At 35.8% G+C, this 17352-nt stretch overlaps 1 non-coding gene and 1 pseudogene across 1 annotated transcript; one reads left to right on the forward strand and one right to left on the reverse strand.

Moving 5' to 3' along the window:
* Nucleotides 1-17352, reverse strand: part of LOC126001905 (DNA endonuclease RBBP8-like) — a 39584-nt pseudogene that overhangs the window by 18518 nt on the left and 3714 nt on the right.
* LOC126003123 (U6 spliceosomal RNA) lies at nt 3886-3992 on the forward strand. Its single transcript, XR_007493664.1, has one exon. It is a non-coding gene; the product is annotated as a U6 spliceosomal RNA (small nuclear RNA).

Genomic DNA, 17352 nt, shown 5'->3' on the forward strand with positions numbered 1-17352 from the left:
ATATATCACATATAAACTTGTTTTCTAGAAAGTGTTTTTAAATATTACTAAGATTTGCCTAATAAAATTTCTATTTATGACTTGTCCTGTGAGCAATGGGAAAAAATGTATTTCTATTTGAAAACAATATCAAGGGGTAAATGTTCACTTCATGATAATTTTCACTTTATGATTTTTGTATAATATGTGATTTTCCAAAAATCTGTAAATTAAGGTCAGCATGACATAAAACATAATCTCAATGCATTTTGGGGGGTTGAGCCATATCCGGTGGTGCTCACAGGCTACTCCTGGCTCTGCCTGGCTCTCAGAAATCTCTCCTGGCAGAGTTGTGGAATGATACACGAATTGGGGAATTAATGGAATGGTTCCAGAATGGCTGCCTGCAAGGCAAACCTCACTGGCCCCTATTTTAAATATATTTTATAGCACTTTTCAAACAGAATAATTTTTTGTCTTATACAAACTCAAAAATTTGTATATTTAAAATATATCTTAAATAATTTATATAATTTTTGTTAAAATGTGTTGTAAATCAATTAATTAGATAATATTTAGGGACTAAAAATCTTTATTTTCATTTATTATAATGCCAATATTGGATAAAACTAATCCCAGAACTGGACAAAACAATGCTACCACTATGGATAAATGCTAAGGGTTTATTTTTACCTCTTGCAAATACTCTAAAAGTGCAAGTTAAATTATAAGGCAGTAGAACTTAAAATACCAAACAGCTAAGCCTAAAGGGGCAAAGAGCAAATAAAACTTTAGAAAGTAAATATGCATAATACAGTATAAAATATCTAGAACAGAGATGTAAAATCTTAGATTACTAATTCTTGCATATGAAACAGCTGATTTAATATCATAGTATATTCTCAATATGTTGTAAGAAATACATTATGTTATTTGGAATCATATTTTAACTATACAATATGATAAGAACCACATTATCCAGTCAACATATATTTATTTCAATTGGAGAATAATTTAGTGATCATATACCAGCAGAAAAATAATTAAAGATACATTCACTTTAGATCTAAAAGGAAGCCAAATAGAATAGTCTCAGTATTTTATTTTAATGAAAATATATATAACTATTTATACCGAAGAAGATAATGTTATACTTTAGCTCTTAAACTGTCTATTCTCACAGTAGATCATAAGCTCTTCAATGTAACATATACCAAAGTACTATTTTAAAAAAATCTGTAAAAATATATTTTTTCATAAAAGTAGAACATGTATCAGTTTTATCAACCAAAACATGGGAGGGATAGAAAAAGAGAAAGTTAAGTGGATAAGGCATTTGTCTTGCATGTGCCCAGTCTGGGTTCAAACCCTGACATCCTATAAGATCACCTGTGCCCTTTCAGAAGTAATTCCTGATTGCAGATTTAGGAGTAATCCTAGGTATGACCTGGTATGACCAAAAACAAAAAAAGAAAGAAAGAAAAGAAAAGAAAAGAAAAGAAAAGAAAAGAAAAGAAAAGAAAAGAAAAGAAAAGGAATAAAGGTAGATTTTAAGGAGAATTAGAGACACATAGTATAATGAGTTAAGGGACCTGAAATAAAAAAGTAGAATTTTGTCTAACTTTCTACAGAATAGAACTAAGAACCCCAAAGCAGAATTTTAGTTATAGAAACAACTAATTTTAGACCAAATGTTATGTGTACGAAGTAGGCCAAGGAAAGCCTCTCCAGCAAATAATGCTGGAAAAACTCATTAGTGATAAGCAATAAATAAATACTAATTACATCCAATGCTTTAAAGTTAATGCCACAAAAGTTAATTCAAAATGAATTAAAGATGTGATTTTTTGCACCAGAATCCCTAAAATACATCCAGGAAAATTTGGCAGAACTCTATAGGTTATTGATTCTAGAAGCATCATCAATACTTCAATGCAATAAGGTTAGCAAATAAACAATCAAATAAATAGGGCTTCTCCAGAACAAGTGCTCCTGAAATGACTAGAGTAAAAAGACACGTTTGAATTGAGAAAAATATTCACTGGACACATATTTAATAAATTTAGTATACAAGATGATTTAGCACTTGAAAAACTTAAAAATAAACACAACGGGGCCGGAGAGATAGCACAGCAGTAAGGCGTTTGTCTTGCATGCAGAAAGACAGTGGTTCGAATCCTGACATCCCATAGGGTCTCCTGAGCCTGCCGGGGGTGATTTGTGAGTGTAGAGCCAGGAGTAGCCCCTGAGTGCTGCCGGGTGTGACCCCCCCAAAATCAACAACAACAACAAAATGAATAAATAAATACAAAGCTTCATAAGTGTTTAGGCAGCAGAGCAGAACAGACACTTCCTCAAAGACATACAGAAGCCCAAAAATTATATGAAAAGAATATTCTTCATCACTAATCATCAGGGAAGTGCAATACAAAACAACCATTTATTGTTTTAAAATAGTGAGAAAGGCACACATTTAAAAAAGCATAGAAGATCCAGTGTCTCTTGCACTTGACGACTTGGAGTCAATCATTCAATACCCGCCATCCTATATAATAAACAACACCAGGAGTTCATGAGTGCAGAGCCAGGAGCAATCCCTGAATATTGCCATGTAATCCCACCCACCTGGTACCAACTTAAAAACACACACACACACACACATTAAAAATAGTGCTTGCAGGGATATGTGGAAAAAGAAAATTAATCCATTCTTAGTATGAATATTATCTGAGTGCATTTCTATGAAAAATAGCATGCAGACTGCTCAAAAATTCATGTGAATCACACGAGGACTGTCATACATACATATATTGCCTGAGCACAAATGTCATACTCATCTACCCTTGTGGTATATGTACTTTCATGCTTCCATATTTTTACATCAGGTATGTACTGGAGCTCTCTCAATAACATTACTCTCATATCTTTTTCCACACCTTCTAAGATCCTCCAAATAAAGCCTGTTTTATATTGTGACTTTTTTTTTTTTTGCAAAACGTTTATATGAGCTTCCATATGACTCATTTGAACTCATAAGTTCATTTATTCCATCCACTTCATAGACTCAAACTGGTATTTTAATATGATATATGCAATCCTATGTTTATTGCAGCACTATTTACAATAGTAAAATATGTAAACAACCCAAGTGCAAAAGAAAAATGAATAGAAAAAGTGACTGAGATCTATATCTATGTGAACTACTATTTATCTATAAGAAAACTTATAAACCTGTGAATTACTGCATAAAGAACATCATGATGAGTGAGGTCAGAGTTTAAAATTACCTCATCATGGGTGAAAATATATAAAAAATAAAAAGTTATGAATGGTCAAGGACAATAGATCTTAGAGCTGGCCCAAAGATCTGAGTTTGTCAGATGGAGATTAAAGAGGTTGAAGCAGTGAAAGGGGATCTTCAAACACCAATATCGGAATGCTGACATTCTGGTGCAAAATATTTTGTTGAAATATTATATGCTTACTATGTAGTATTAACAATATTGCAATTTATGGTACATTAATTTAAAAAATGATTTAAAAATATCATACCTCCTTAGGGTAATAAAGAAAATAAGAAATAGTTATTTTTTATACAGGATAAATTATTCACATTTAAAAAATGGTCTGTGTTAACATTAAACTTCATAAATTTAAAACATGAACATATCTTTGAATATAAGTAGATATTCAAGGACTTTTTCCGTGAATTAAGCAATCCATGTATGTTCTTATTAAATAGTCTTTCATTTTAATTTTTAGTTTAAAATAATGTTACTTTTTATTAAATATATTTCTGAAAAGAAACAAATAATGTAGATAAATATGAATGAAATTTTGTGCATCTATTGTAACATGTACATTGAAAATAAGCACACACACATGTACTTGATATTTAAGAAAACAGTGCTCGCTTCGGCAGCACATATACTAAAATTGGAACGATACAGAGAAGATTAGCACGGCCCCTGCGCAAGGATGACACGCAAATTCGTGAAGCGTTCCATATTAAAAAAAAAAAAGAAAACAAGTATTTTATATATATGACCCTATAAACACATTTAAAATAACAGTGATACATTTTGTTAGACTCTCTTGATTATTACTATACAGTATATTTTATGCTGAGCTTTTTTTGCAGATCAAATTGTTAAATACATTTTATAAATGACAAGGAATATCAAATATCAAGGTTACAAATAAACTCAAAACTGAAGATAATTCATGGGTAAAGACAAAGAAGATAAATTCTAAATTCTTTAGGCATCTTTATTGTTTCCATGTTACTATTGTAAGAAAAGATAATATGCCATGGTAAATTTAGATTGCAGACACATCTTAGCATAAGAAAGTACCAAATATTGCAACAACATTCTGGCAAACACATATAATTTCCTATACAATTTAAATTTAACTGGACATTCCCTATTCGATTTGATAAATCTGACAAGTCTGCAGATCTCTTTTCAATATTAGGCTAATATATCTTTACCAGGATAATAGAAAGATTTTCAAAGAATCTATTTTGTGTGTGTGTGTGTGTTTGTTTTTAACTCTACTTCACATATCAGAAACATTTGAGTTATATAACATCTCTGTTTATTGACAGGGTTGTGTGACTTACACACCATTCTCCAGGGAGGGCTGTCTCATAAATCCAGTGATTCCAATTTTATTTACTATGAGTAATCCTTTACCCAGGGACTTCCTGCTAAAGGTTTCTATAGATAAGGTCTCTTTCTAGTAGAAAATACTATTAGTCTATTTACCCAAAGGTCCAGTTGACAAGAAGATTAGACCAGGTCATCTGCTCTCTTTTTTCCCTCTGTGGTTATACCCTGCTAATGGAAATGAATGTATCTCAGACAAAATAACTTATCAAGTCTGTACTAACTATATATAGTCTTAATATTTAAAGTGAAACATACTTTATCTTCACCAGAAATAACAATATATAATGTTAAACAAAAAAACATATCTATGTTTAAGCTTAAAAAAATCTGGTAGAATATTTCACAATTTTTCTCCCTTACAACATATTGCGTTTTATTTTACAAATAAAATTTTAAATACAAAGAGGCATTTCAGAAATTATTTGAGAACAAACATTTTTGTTGCTAGTTTTCTAGTTCCGTATGTTCAGGTTTTCTATTTACTCTTTTAATTTTTTTTTTTTTGGTTGTGAGAATTCCTTTATCATAATGATTTTTTTCCCACCTCGCCGGCCCCCTTCATTCCATTTTTTTAATTTATTTAAACACCTTAATTACATACATGATTGTGTTTGGATTTCAGTCATGTAAAGAACACCACCCATCACCAGTGCAACATTCCCATAACCAATGTCCCAAGTCTCCCTTCGCCCCACCCAACCCCCGCCTTTACTCTAGACAGGCTCTCCATTTTCCTCATACATTCTCATTATTAGGACAGTTCAAAATGTAGTTATATCCCTAACTAAACTCATCACTCTTTGTGGTGAGCTTCCTGAGGTGAGCTGGAACTTCCAGCTCTTTTCTCTTTTGTGTCTGAAAATTATTATTACAAGGGTGTCTTTCATTTTTCTTAAAACCCATAGATGAGTGAGACCATTCTGCGTTTTTCTCTCTCTCTCTCTGACTTATTTCACTCAGCATAATAGATTCCGTGTACATCCATGCATAGGAAAATTTCATGACTTCATCTCTCCTGACAGCTGCATAATATTCCATTGTGTATATGTACCACAGTTTCTTTAGCCATTCGTCTGTTGAAGGGCATCTTGGTTGTTTCCAGAGTCTTGCTATGGTAAATAGTGCTGCAATAAATATAGGTGTAAGGAAGGGGTTTTTGTATTGTATTTTTTTGTTCCTAGGGTATATTCCTAGGAGTGGTATAGCTGGATCGTATGGGAGCTCGATTTCCAGTTTTTGGAGGAATCTCCATATCGCTTTCCATAAAGGTTGAACTAGACAGCATTCCCACCAACAGTGGATGAGAGTTCCTTTCTCTCCCCATCCGCGCCAACACTGTTTATTCTCATTCTTTGTGATGTGTGCCATTCTCGGGGTGTGAGGTGGTATCTCATCGTTGTTTTGATTTGCATCTCCCTGATGATTAGTGATGTGGAACATTTTTTCATGTGTCTTTTGGCCATGTGTATTTCTTTTTTGTCAAAGTGTCTGTTCATTTCTTCTCCCCATTTTTTGATGGGGTTAGATGTTTTTTTCTTGTAAAGTTCTGTCAGTGCCTTGTATATTTTGGAGATTAGCCCCTTATCTGATGGGTATTGGGTGAATAGTTTCTCCCACTCAGTGGGGGGCTCTTGTATCCTGGGCACTATTTCCTTTGAGGTGCAGAAGCTTCTCAGCTTAATATATTCCCATCTGTTAATCTCTGCTTTCACTTGCTTGGAGAGTGCAGTTTCCTCCTTAAAGATGCCTGTAATGTCCTGGAGTGATTTGCCTATGTGCTGTTCTATATATCTTATGGTTTTGGGGCTGATATCGAGGTCTTTAATCCATTTGGATTTTACCTTCGTACATGATGTTAGCTGGGGGTCTAAGTTCAATTTTTTGCAAGTGGCTATCCAATTGTGCCAACACCACTTGTTGAAAAGGCTTTCCCTGCTCCATTTAGGATTTCCTGCTCCTTTATCAAAAATTAGGTGGTTGTATGTCTGGGGAACATTTTCTGAGTATTCAAGCCTATTCCACTGATCTGAGGACCTACCCTTATTCCAATACCATGCTGTTTTGATAACTGTTGCTTTGTAGTACAGTTTAAAGTTGGGGAAAGTAATTCCTCCCATCTTCTTTTTCCAAATGTTTGCTTTAGCTATTCAAGGGTGTTTATTGTTCCAAATGAATTTCAAAAGTGTCTGATCCACTTCTTTGAAGAATGTCATGGGTATCTTTAGAGGGATGGCATTAAATCTGTATAATGCCTTGGGGCGTATTGCCATTTTGATGATGTTAATCCTGCCAATCCATGAGCAGGGTATGCGTTTCCATTTCCGTGTGTCCTCTCTTATTTCTTGGAGCAGAGTTTTATAGTTTTCTTTGTATAGGTCCTTCACATATTTACTCAAGTTGATTCCAAGATATTTGAGTTTGTGTGGCACTACTGTGAATGGGGTTGTTTTCTTAATGTCCATTTCATCCTTATTACTATTGGTGTATAGAAAGGCCATTGATTTTTGTGTGTTAATTTTGTAGCCTGCCACCTTGCTATATGAGTCTATTGTTTCTAGAAGCTTTTTGATAGAGTCTTTAGGGTTTTCTAAGTAGAGTATCATGTCATCTGCAAACAGTGAGAGCTTGACTTCTTCCTTTCCTATCTGGATTCCCTTGATATCCTTTTCTTGCCTAATCGCTATAGCAAGTACTTCCAGTGCTATGTTGAATAGGAGTGGTGAGAGAGGACAGCCTTGTCTTGTGCCAGAATTTAGAGGGAAGGCTTTCAGTTTTTCTCCATTGAGGATAATATTTGCCACTGGTTTGTGGTAGATGGCCTTCACTATATTGAGAAAGGTTCCCTCCATTCCCATCTTGCTGAGAGTTTTGATCAAGAATGGGTGTTGGACCTTATCAAATGCTTTCTCTGCATCTATTGATATGATCATGTGGTTTTTATTTTTCTTGTTATTGATGTTGTGTATGATGTTGATAGATTTACGGATGTTAAACCAGCCTTGCATTGCTGGGATGAAACCTACTTGATTGTAGTGGATGATCTTTTTAACGAGGCATTGAATCCTATTTGCCAGGATTTTGTTGAGGATCTTTGCATCTGCATTCATCAGTGATATTGGTCTGTAATTTTCTTTTTTGGTAGCGTCTCTGTCTGTTTTAGCTATCAAGGTGATGTTGGCTTCATAAAAGCTATTTGGAAGTGTTTCTGTTTGTTCAATTTCATGAAAGAGTCTTGCCAAGATTGGCAGTAGTTCCTCTTGGAAAGTTTGATAGAATTCATTAGTGAATCCATCTGGACCTGGGCTTTTGTTTTTGGGCAGACATTTGATTACTGTTTTAATTTCATCAATGGTGATGGGGGTGTTTAGATATGCTACATCCTCTTCTTTCAACCGTGGAAGATTATAAGAGTCCAAGAATTTATCCATTTTTTCCAGGTTCTCATTTTTAGTGGCGTAGAGTTTTTCAAAGTAGTTTCTGATTACCCTTTGGATCTCTGTCATATCAGTAGTGATCTCTCCTTTTTCATTCCTGATACGAGTTATCAAGTTTCTCTCTCTCTCTTTCTTTGTTAGGTTTGCCAGTGGTCTATCAATCTTGTTTATTTTTTCAAAGAACCAACTTCTGCTTTCGTTGAACTTTCGGATTGTTTTTTGAGTTTCCACTTCGTTGATTTCTGCTCTCAGCTTTGTTATTTCCTTCTGTCTTCCTATTCTTGGGTCCTTTTGTTGAGCATTTTCTAGTTCTATTAGCTGTGTCATTAAGCTACTCAGGTAAGCTCCTTCTTCCTTCCTGATGTGTGCTTGCAAGCTATAAATTTTCCTCTCAGTGCTGCTTTTGCTGTGTCCCATAAGTTCTGATAGTTTGTGTCTTTATTGTCATTTGTTTCCAGGAACCTTTTTATTTCCTCCTTGATTTCATCTCGGACCCACTGGTTATTGAGCATGAGGCTGTTTAACTTCCAGGTGTTAAAGTGTTTCTTCTGAGTCCCTTTGGAGTTCACAAATAATTTCAGAGCCTTGTGGTCAGCGAAGGTAGTCTGCAAAATTTCTATCCTCTTGATCTTGTGGAGGTATGTTTTATGTGCCAGCATGTAGTCTATCCTGGAGAATGTCCCATGTTCATTGGAGAAGAATGTGTATCCAGGTTTCTGGGGATGGAGTGTCCTATATATATCCACTAGGCCTCTTTCTTCCATTTCTCTCCTCAGGTCTAGTATATTCTTGTTGGGTTTCAGTCCAGTTGACCTATCCAGTGTTGACAAAGCCATGTTAAGGTCCCCCACAATTATTGTGTTGTTGTTGATATTATTTTTCAGATTTATCAACAGTTGTATTAAATATTTTGCTGGCCCCTCATTCGGTGCATATATGTTTAGGAGAGTGAATTCTTCCTGCTCTACGTACCCCTTGATTAATATAAAATGTCCATCTTTGTCCCTTACAACCTTCCTGAGTATAAAGTTTGCATTATCTGATATTAGTATGGCCATTCCAGCTTTTTTATGGGTGTTGTTTGCTTGGATAATTTTTCTCCAGCCTTTTATTTTGAGTCTATGTTTGTTCTGACTATTCAGGTGCGTTTCTTGTAGGCAGCAGAAGGTTGGATTGAGTTTTTTGATCCATTTAGCCACTCTGTGTCTCTTAACTGGTGCATTTAGTCCATTGACGTTGAGAGAAAGAATTGTCCTGGGATTTAACGCCATCTTTATTTCAAAATTTGGTGTGTCTTTTGGGTAGTCTTGTCTTAGATTAGGTCTTTCAGTTTTTCTCTTAAGACTGGTTTTGTGTCTGTGAAGTTTCTGAGCTGTTTATTGTCTGTGAAACCATGTATTCTTCCGTCAAACTGGAAAGTGAGTTTTGCTGGGTATAGTATTCTGGGTGAAGCATTCATTTCATTCAGTCTTGTCACAATATCCCACCACTGATTTCTGGCATTGAGTGTTTCTTGTGACAGGTCTGCTGTAAATCTCAGGGAAGCTTGCTTGAACGTGATTTCCCCTTTTGATCTTGCTGTTTTCAGAATTCTGTCTCTATCTGTGGGATTTGTCATTGTGACTAGGATGTGTCTTGGGGTGGTTTTTCTGGAGTCTCTTTTGGTTGGTACTCTTCGGGCATGCAGGATTTGATCACATATATTCTTTAGCTCTGGAAGTTTCTCTTTAATGATGTTCTTGACCGTTGATTCTTCCTGGAAATTTTCTTCCTGGGTCTCTGGGACTCCAATGATTCTTAAGTTATTTCTGTTGATCTTATCATAGACTTCTATTTTCATCTGTTCCCATTCTTTGACTAATTTTTCCATTGTCTGCTCATTTGATTTAAGTTTTTTGTCCAATCTCTCCTGCTGTATGGAATTGTTATGTATCTCATCTTCCACAGCACCAAGTCTATTCTCAGCTTCTGATACCCTGTCCCAGAGCTTATCCATTTTGTCATTCACTTCGTTTACTGACTTTTTCAGTCCTGTTAGTTGACATGTTATTTCAGTTTGGAGTTTTGTGATTTCTGCCTTCATATTTTCTTGGTTCTTATTAGTGTTCTGTTCAACTCGATCCATGGTTTCTTGGAGTCCGTTGAGCATCTTCCATATTGCTAGTCTAAAGTCCTTATCTGAGAGGTTGATTAGTTGGTTGGTCATTATCTGGTCCTCAGAATTGTCATCTTCATCCTCTATGTCTGATGCTGGCCTGCGTTGTTTCCCCATTGTCACACTTGCATTGTGGGTTTTTCTATGTGTTGTGGTGGTATTCATTGTCTATATGATGCAGGCAGCACACTCCTCTGGCTCCTCCCTTTCTGGATGGGCTGACTTGCCTCTAAGGGAGGGGAGTCCTCCGTGGATGAAGCCTCACACTGGGTCAAATCTTAGGCCCGAGCATGCAACAGAGAAGACAGTTCGGAGAGAAATGTTTGCTTCTGTGATATAGCGCCGTTCTTAGCGTGATTTTTCCTTCTTGTTGCAATGGAGTTCTTTCCTTAGAAAGAGTGCATGGCCGCGTAGTGAAGCCGAGTGGCCGTGCTCCGCTGGAGCCACTTTTTGCCCCACTCGCAAGAGTTTCACACAAGAGTACAGTAGACAGACATAGACAGGTCACACTCACAGTTTTTCACAGTTGGGCCCCACTGGGCCGGTGTACTTTCACGGATTTTCCCCTCCTGGTGTCACACACAGGGAGCCCTACTCTTTTAATTATTTAACATTTTGTTTAGTCTTTAATTTAGAATCACTTTGATGGATGTTTTGTGATTACAATACAGTTCATGATGGCTTCTCAGCTACATACTTTTTCTATCAATTTATTTTTAATGAATTTATTTATACATTGTGGTTACAAGATTGTAACACATTTGGGTATTTTTTTAACAGTTAAAAAGTTGTTTATGATTGAGGTTTAGTCATTAAAATGTAAAAATACACTGAATCAGTGCACATTTCTCACCCTCAATATCCTCAATTTTCCATCCCCCTCCCCTATGCCTGTCTCTGGGACAGATAATTTTTTTTGTCTTTCTCTCACTCTCTCTCTTTATAACTATCTCTTTACTTTCTTTTTTTTTTTTGGTTTTTAGGGCCACACCCATTTGATGCTCAGGGTTACTCCTGGCTAAGTGCTCAGAAATTGCCCCTGGCTTGGGGGGACCATACGGGACGCCGGGGGATCGAACCGCTGTCCTTCCTTGGCTAGCGCTTGCAAGGCAGACACCTTACCTTTAGCTCCACCTCGCAGGCCCCTCTTTACTTTCTGATGATGTTCTGGAATATTGTTACTGAAAAAGTATCATATATAAATAAGTTATATATATTAATATATATGTATATGTATTATATATAAATAAATAAAGTGATATGCCACCTTATTTCCTTTCAGCACCTAGGTCATGTCCAGAGGGATCATTTGCGATTATAATTGTTCTACTGGTGCCTTCTCTACCCTAATGGCAGTACCTGCTATTTGCAGTAAGCTTCCTACTATGTGCTGTCCTCCTGGCTCTCATATCTATTGTCTTTGAATATAATCACCACACTATCTTTCTTAAATGTCCTACAACTAAGTGCAATCCTCTGTCTATTCCTCTCCCTCTGACTCACTTCACTCAATATAATATTCCCCATTTCCATCCATGTAAGTATATTTTATGACTTTATTTCTCCTAATAGCTGCATAGTGCTCCACTCTGTATATGTAATATAGTTTCTTTATACTCATTTGTTCTTGAACACTTACATGTGTTCCAGATTCTGGCTTTTTATAAACAATGCTGAGATGAACGTAAGAATGCTGAGGACTTTTCTGCATTGCGCTTTTGTCTCCATGGTTATATTCATAGGAGTTGTATTGCTGTGACAATGGGAGCTCAGTTTCTAGTTGTTTTTTAATCTGACCCACAATTTTTAATTTTTTCATAAATATAAATATTATTTACCAATAGGGATTGACAAGTTGTGTTTATGCTAAGATAAAAAAATATCTAAAAAGGTTGCAGAGTGATAGCACAGCAGTAGGGTTTTTGCCCTGCATTCTGCCAATCCAGCTTTGTTCCACGGACTCAGATGGTCCCCTGAGCCAGCCAGGAGCATTTTATTAGTGCAGAGCAAGGTGTAACTCCTGAAGGTCTCTAGCTGTGGACCCCAAAAGAAATGATCAAACTAATAAATAAATAAAATTTAACTGGTCTCTGAAAATAAAAGTGACAGAAATGAAGACAGCCTGTCGCCTGTGCGTGTTTCTCTACTGTTCTCCTAGACCTAGAGGCTCCAGAAGAGCATGGCTGCTCCACTTTGCTTTGCGGCTGCAAGCTCTTTCTAAAGAATGAACCCCACCATAAAACACAGAAAAAAATCACACTGCAAGTGTGACAATGGTGAAACCTCACAGGCAAACACCATGCACAGAGAATGAAGATGATAGCGCTGATGACCCAAAAATTACCAACCATCTGATTAACCTTTCAGATTAAGAGTTTAGACTAGAAATATAGAGGATCCTCATGGAAATCAAAGAAAGCATAACTCTAGCTGAACAGAACATAAAGACAGAACTAAGAAAACTCCAAACTGAAAAAAGCAGATCTGAGAAATACGGTAGCTAAACTGAAAAACACAATGGGAAACCTCTTCACCAGGGAAACAACAGCCAAGGACAGAATCAGTGAGCTGGAAGATCAAATGCAGAGCAATTCCATTCAGCAGAAGAGATTGGAAAAGAACCTTAAGGCAAAATATGATACAATGGAAAAAAGTAATCAAAGAATGTGAATAGATAAAAATAGAAGTCTTTGATAAATTCAACAGAAACAACATAAGAATCATTGGAGTGCAGAGGCCCAGGAAGGAGATCCCCAGGAAGAATCAAGAATCAAAAACATCATCACAGAGAAACTCCCAGAGCTAAAGACTGCATGCCCGAAGAGTACCAGCTAAAAGAGACCCAACGAAAAATACCCAAAGACACATCCTAATCTCAAAGATGAATCCTACAGATAGAAATAGAATACTGAAAGCAGCAAGATCAAAAAGGAAAATTATATTCAAAGGAGCATCCTTAAGACTTACAGCAGACATGTCACAAGAAACTCTCAAGGCCAGAAGACAGTGGTGAGATATTGTGACAAGATTGAATGAAATGGAGGCTTCACCTTGAATACTGTATCCAGTCCGACTCAGAAATTTACAGATGCAAAACCAGCCTTAAAAAAAAAAAACACAAGGGGCCGGGTGGTGGCGCTGGAGGTAAGGTGCCTGCCTTGCCTGCGCTAGCCTAGGACGGACCGCGGTTCGATCCCCCGGCGACCCATATAGTCCCCCAAGAAGCCAGGAGCAACTTCTGAGCGCATAGCCAGGAGTAACCCCTGAGCGTCACAGGGTGTGGCCCAAAAACCAAAAAAAAAAAAAAAAAAAAAACAAAAAAAAACACGAAAGATCTACGTTAAGACAAGACAGACCAACAGACATTCCAAATTTATACACAAGATGACATTAAATGGCATGATAATCATCTCCCTCAATGTCAATGGACTAAAAGCACCAGTTAAGAGACACTGAGTGCCCCCGGTGTCCCATATGGTTCCCCAAGCCAGGAGCGACTTCTGAGAGCATAGCCAGGAGTAACCCCCAAGTGTCACTGGGTGTGGCCCAAAAACTAAAAAAGAAAAGAAAAAAAAAGAGAGAGAGAGAGACACTGAGTGGCTAAATGGATCAAAAAGATGAATCCAACCTTCTGCTGCCTACAAGAAACACACCTGAATTGTCAGAACAAACATAAACTCAAAATCAAAGGCTGGAGGAATAACATCCAAGAAAACAACACCCTTAAAAAAACTGGGATAGCTATATTAATATAAGATGACACAAACTTTAGACTCAGAAAAGTTGTGAGGGACAAAAATGGACACTTCATACTAATCAAGGAATATGTGCAACAGGAAGAAATCACACTACTAAACATATATACACCCAATGAGAGACCAGCAAATTATATAATACAATTATTCACAAATTTGAAAGAGGACATCAATAACACAATAATTGTGGGAGACCTCAACACAGCTCTGTCAACACTTGATAAGTCAATCAGACTCAAACCCAACAAAAAAATAGTAGCCCTGAGCAGAGAAATGGAAGAAAGAGGACTAATATATATATATATATATATATATATATAGGATGCTCCATCCCCAGAAACCTGGATACACATTCTTTTCCAATGTACATGGGTCAATCTCTACGATAGACCACATGCTGGCACATAAAACATACCTCCATAAAATCAAGAGGATAAAAATTTTGCAGAATACCTTCACTAACCACCAGGCTCTGAAATTAGATTTGAACTACAAAGGGACACAGAAGAAGAACGTTAACAACTGGAAATTAAACAGCCTGCTACTGAACAACCAGTGAGTCCGAGTTGAAATCAAAGAGGAAATCAAAACTTTCCTGGAAACAAATGACAATGAAGACACAAACTATCAGAATCGATGGGATACAGCAAAAGCAGTACTGAGAGGAATATTTATAGCTTTGCAAGCACACATCAGGAAGGAAGAAGGGGCATACCTGGATAGCCTAATGACGTAGCTCATAAAATTAGGAAATAATCAACAAAAGGAAGCAAAAATAGGGGGACAGAAGGAAATCAATGCAGTGGAAACTAAAAAACATTCTGAAAGATCAACGAAAGCAGAAGTTGGTTCTTTGCAAAAATAAACAAGATTCATAAACCATTGGCAAAACTCACAAAGAGACAGAGAGAAACTTGATCACCTTACTAGAAATGCAAAGGGCGAGATCACTACAGACATTGCAGAGATTCAAAGAGTAATCAGAGACTACTTTGAGAAACTCTATGCCACCAAATCTGGAAGAAATGGATAAATTCTTGGACACTTATAACCTTCCACTGTTGAATAAGGAATATATAGCATACCTAAACACCCCCATCACCATTGAGGAAATTAAAAAGGTAATCAAATGTCTGCCCAAAAACAAAAGCCCAGGCCCAGATGGATTCACTAATGTATTCTTTCAAACCTTTCAAGAAGAAGTACTACCAATCCTGGCCAGGCACTTTCATGAAATTGAAAAAAATGGGTACACTTCCAAATAGCTTTTATGAAGCCAATATCACCTTTATACCAAAACCAGACAGAGATGCTGCAAAAAGAAAATTATATAACTACACTGAGAACTATCATAATAATGTGAATGAATGAGGGAATTGGAAAGCCTGTTTAGAAAATAGGTGGGATGGGGTGGGGAAGAGGGAGATTTGGGACATTGGTGGTGGGTATGTTGCACTGGTAAAGGGGGGTGCTCTATACATGATTGAAACCCAACTACAATCATATTGTAATAAAGTTGTTTAAAATATTAGTTAAAAAAGATCATTTTAAAAAAGTCCCAAACTTTAACAATCTAAACTTATAACTGGCCTGTTATACTGGCAGGCTAGGGGTAGGCAGTGTTATGAGATGCATTCCGGGAACATTGGTGGAGAGAGATTGACACTGGTGGTGGTACTGACCCTGATTCACTGTATGTCTGAAACCCAACTATGAAGGACTTTGTAAATAACAATGGTTTTAATAAAATAAAATTTAAAATATATAAAATTAAAAAAGAATAAAATAAAAGACATGGTCATTTTTCAATGAGAAAAATGATTATGTGACCACATATTCAATAAGTAATAAAATATCTAAATTAGTTATCCTTAACTTATATTTTATTTTTATATTTACATTTTCCTTTCTCTTTGGTGGAGAGTACAAATGGATCCTACTTCCTTGAAGTATAGGAGTAGATGATGACTTAACTGCCAATAAAAATAAAATCATGAACATTTCAACAAAGTATGAAGGATAGTAGATAGATGACAGACAGACAGACAGACAGATAGATAGATAGATAGATAGGTAGGTAGGTAGAGATAGATAGATAGATAGATAGATAGATGATAGAGAGAGAGATAGAGAGATAGAGAGATAGATAGACAGATATGTAGAGATAGATAGGTAGGTAGGTAGATGATAGATAGATAGATAGATAGATAGATAGATAGATAGATAGATAGATAGGTAGGTAGGTAGGTAGATGATAGATAGATGATAAATAGATGATAAATAGATAGATAGATAGATATAGATAGATAGATAGATAGATAGATGATGGGTAGATTATAGATAGATAGATAGATAGATAGACAGACAGACAGGCAGGCAGACAGATAAAATTAAAGAAAATAAAGTGGGATAACATATTGATAGTAAGTGGGCAGGAGTGCCTTTATCAGACTAACATTTTACATACATAAATTTACTATTCATGCAAAATGCATGAGCTATTCAGGTATTTTTAATTTTAAGATGGGTAGCATTTAAAAATTAATAAAGTCATAATAATATCTTTTTAAAAATTTTAACATTTATTACATTATTTTAATTTTTTAAATTTTTATGACAGCATCTATCTTCTACAAAAATGTAAAATTTCTCATGTAATATGTTGGGAAATATCAAACCTCTCCATTAATATTCATCCTAAATTAGCACTCCCTGTCAAATACTAAAAAGTAAAAAAAAAATGTCAATGAGGTAAAATGAAAGAAATCTTTTATTTTTTTGATTGATACATTATTAATAAAATATTAGATTAAATTTAAATTACCAGTAAACAAATTTACCCCCAATAAAATTAGAAAAGTGCTTAGTTAATCAAATAAAAGAGTTGTGCTACTTGCACCTAGAAAACACTAACAATAGTTATATGAGCATTAAAATATCAACCATTTCCAAGTATATGCTTTTTTTCTGTGCTTAACTAGACTCTCTTTTTATCTCCCAAAACTATGTACCTTTGTGTCTACTTTATTTCTTGGCAAACATGCACTTTGAAAATGCCCAAACTAAAGGTAGAGAGAATTCTAAAGAAAACAAAGACAAGATTCATGTAAGAGTAATTAGGGACAGATTTCTCAAGTGAAGCACTTGGAGGAGCAGAGGGAATGATATGGAATATTTAAAATGTTGACTGTAAAAGACTATAGGTTTAATTGAATTATCTTGTACGCTCTGGTCAAGAGCAGGGAACTCTCTTTGCATGCAACATGCCTGTATTCAATCTCTGATACACATATGTCCCCCAGTTCAACAAAGCGTGTTTCCTAAGTACAGAGTCAGGAGTAAACAAAGTACACTAG

Source organism: Suncus etruscus, chromosome 2 (assembly GCF_024139225.1).
Source record: "Suncus etruscus isolate mSunEtr1 chromosome 2, mSunEtr1.pri.cur, whole genome shotgun sequence".
In the NCBI taxonomy this organism is placed as follows: Eukaryota; Metazoa; Chordata; class Mammalia; order Eulipotyphla; family Soricidae; genus Suncus; species Suncus etruscus.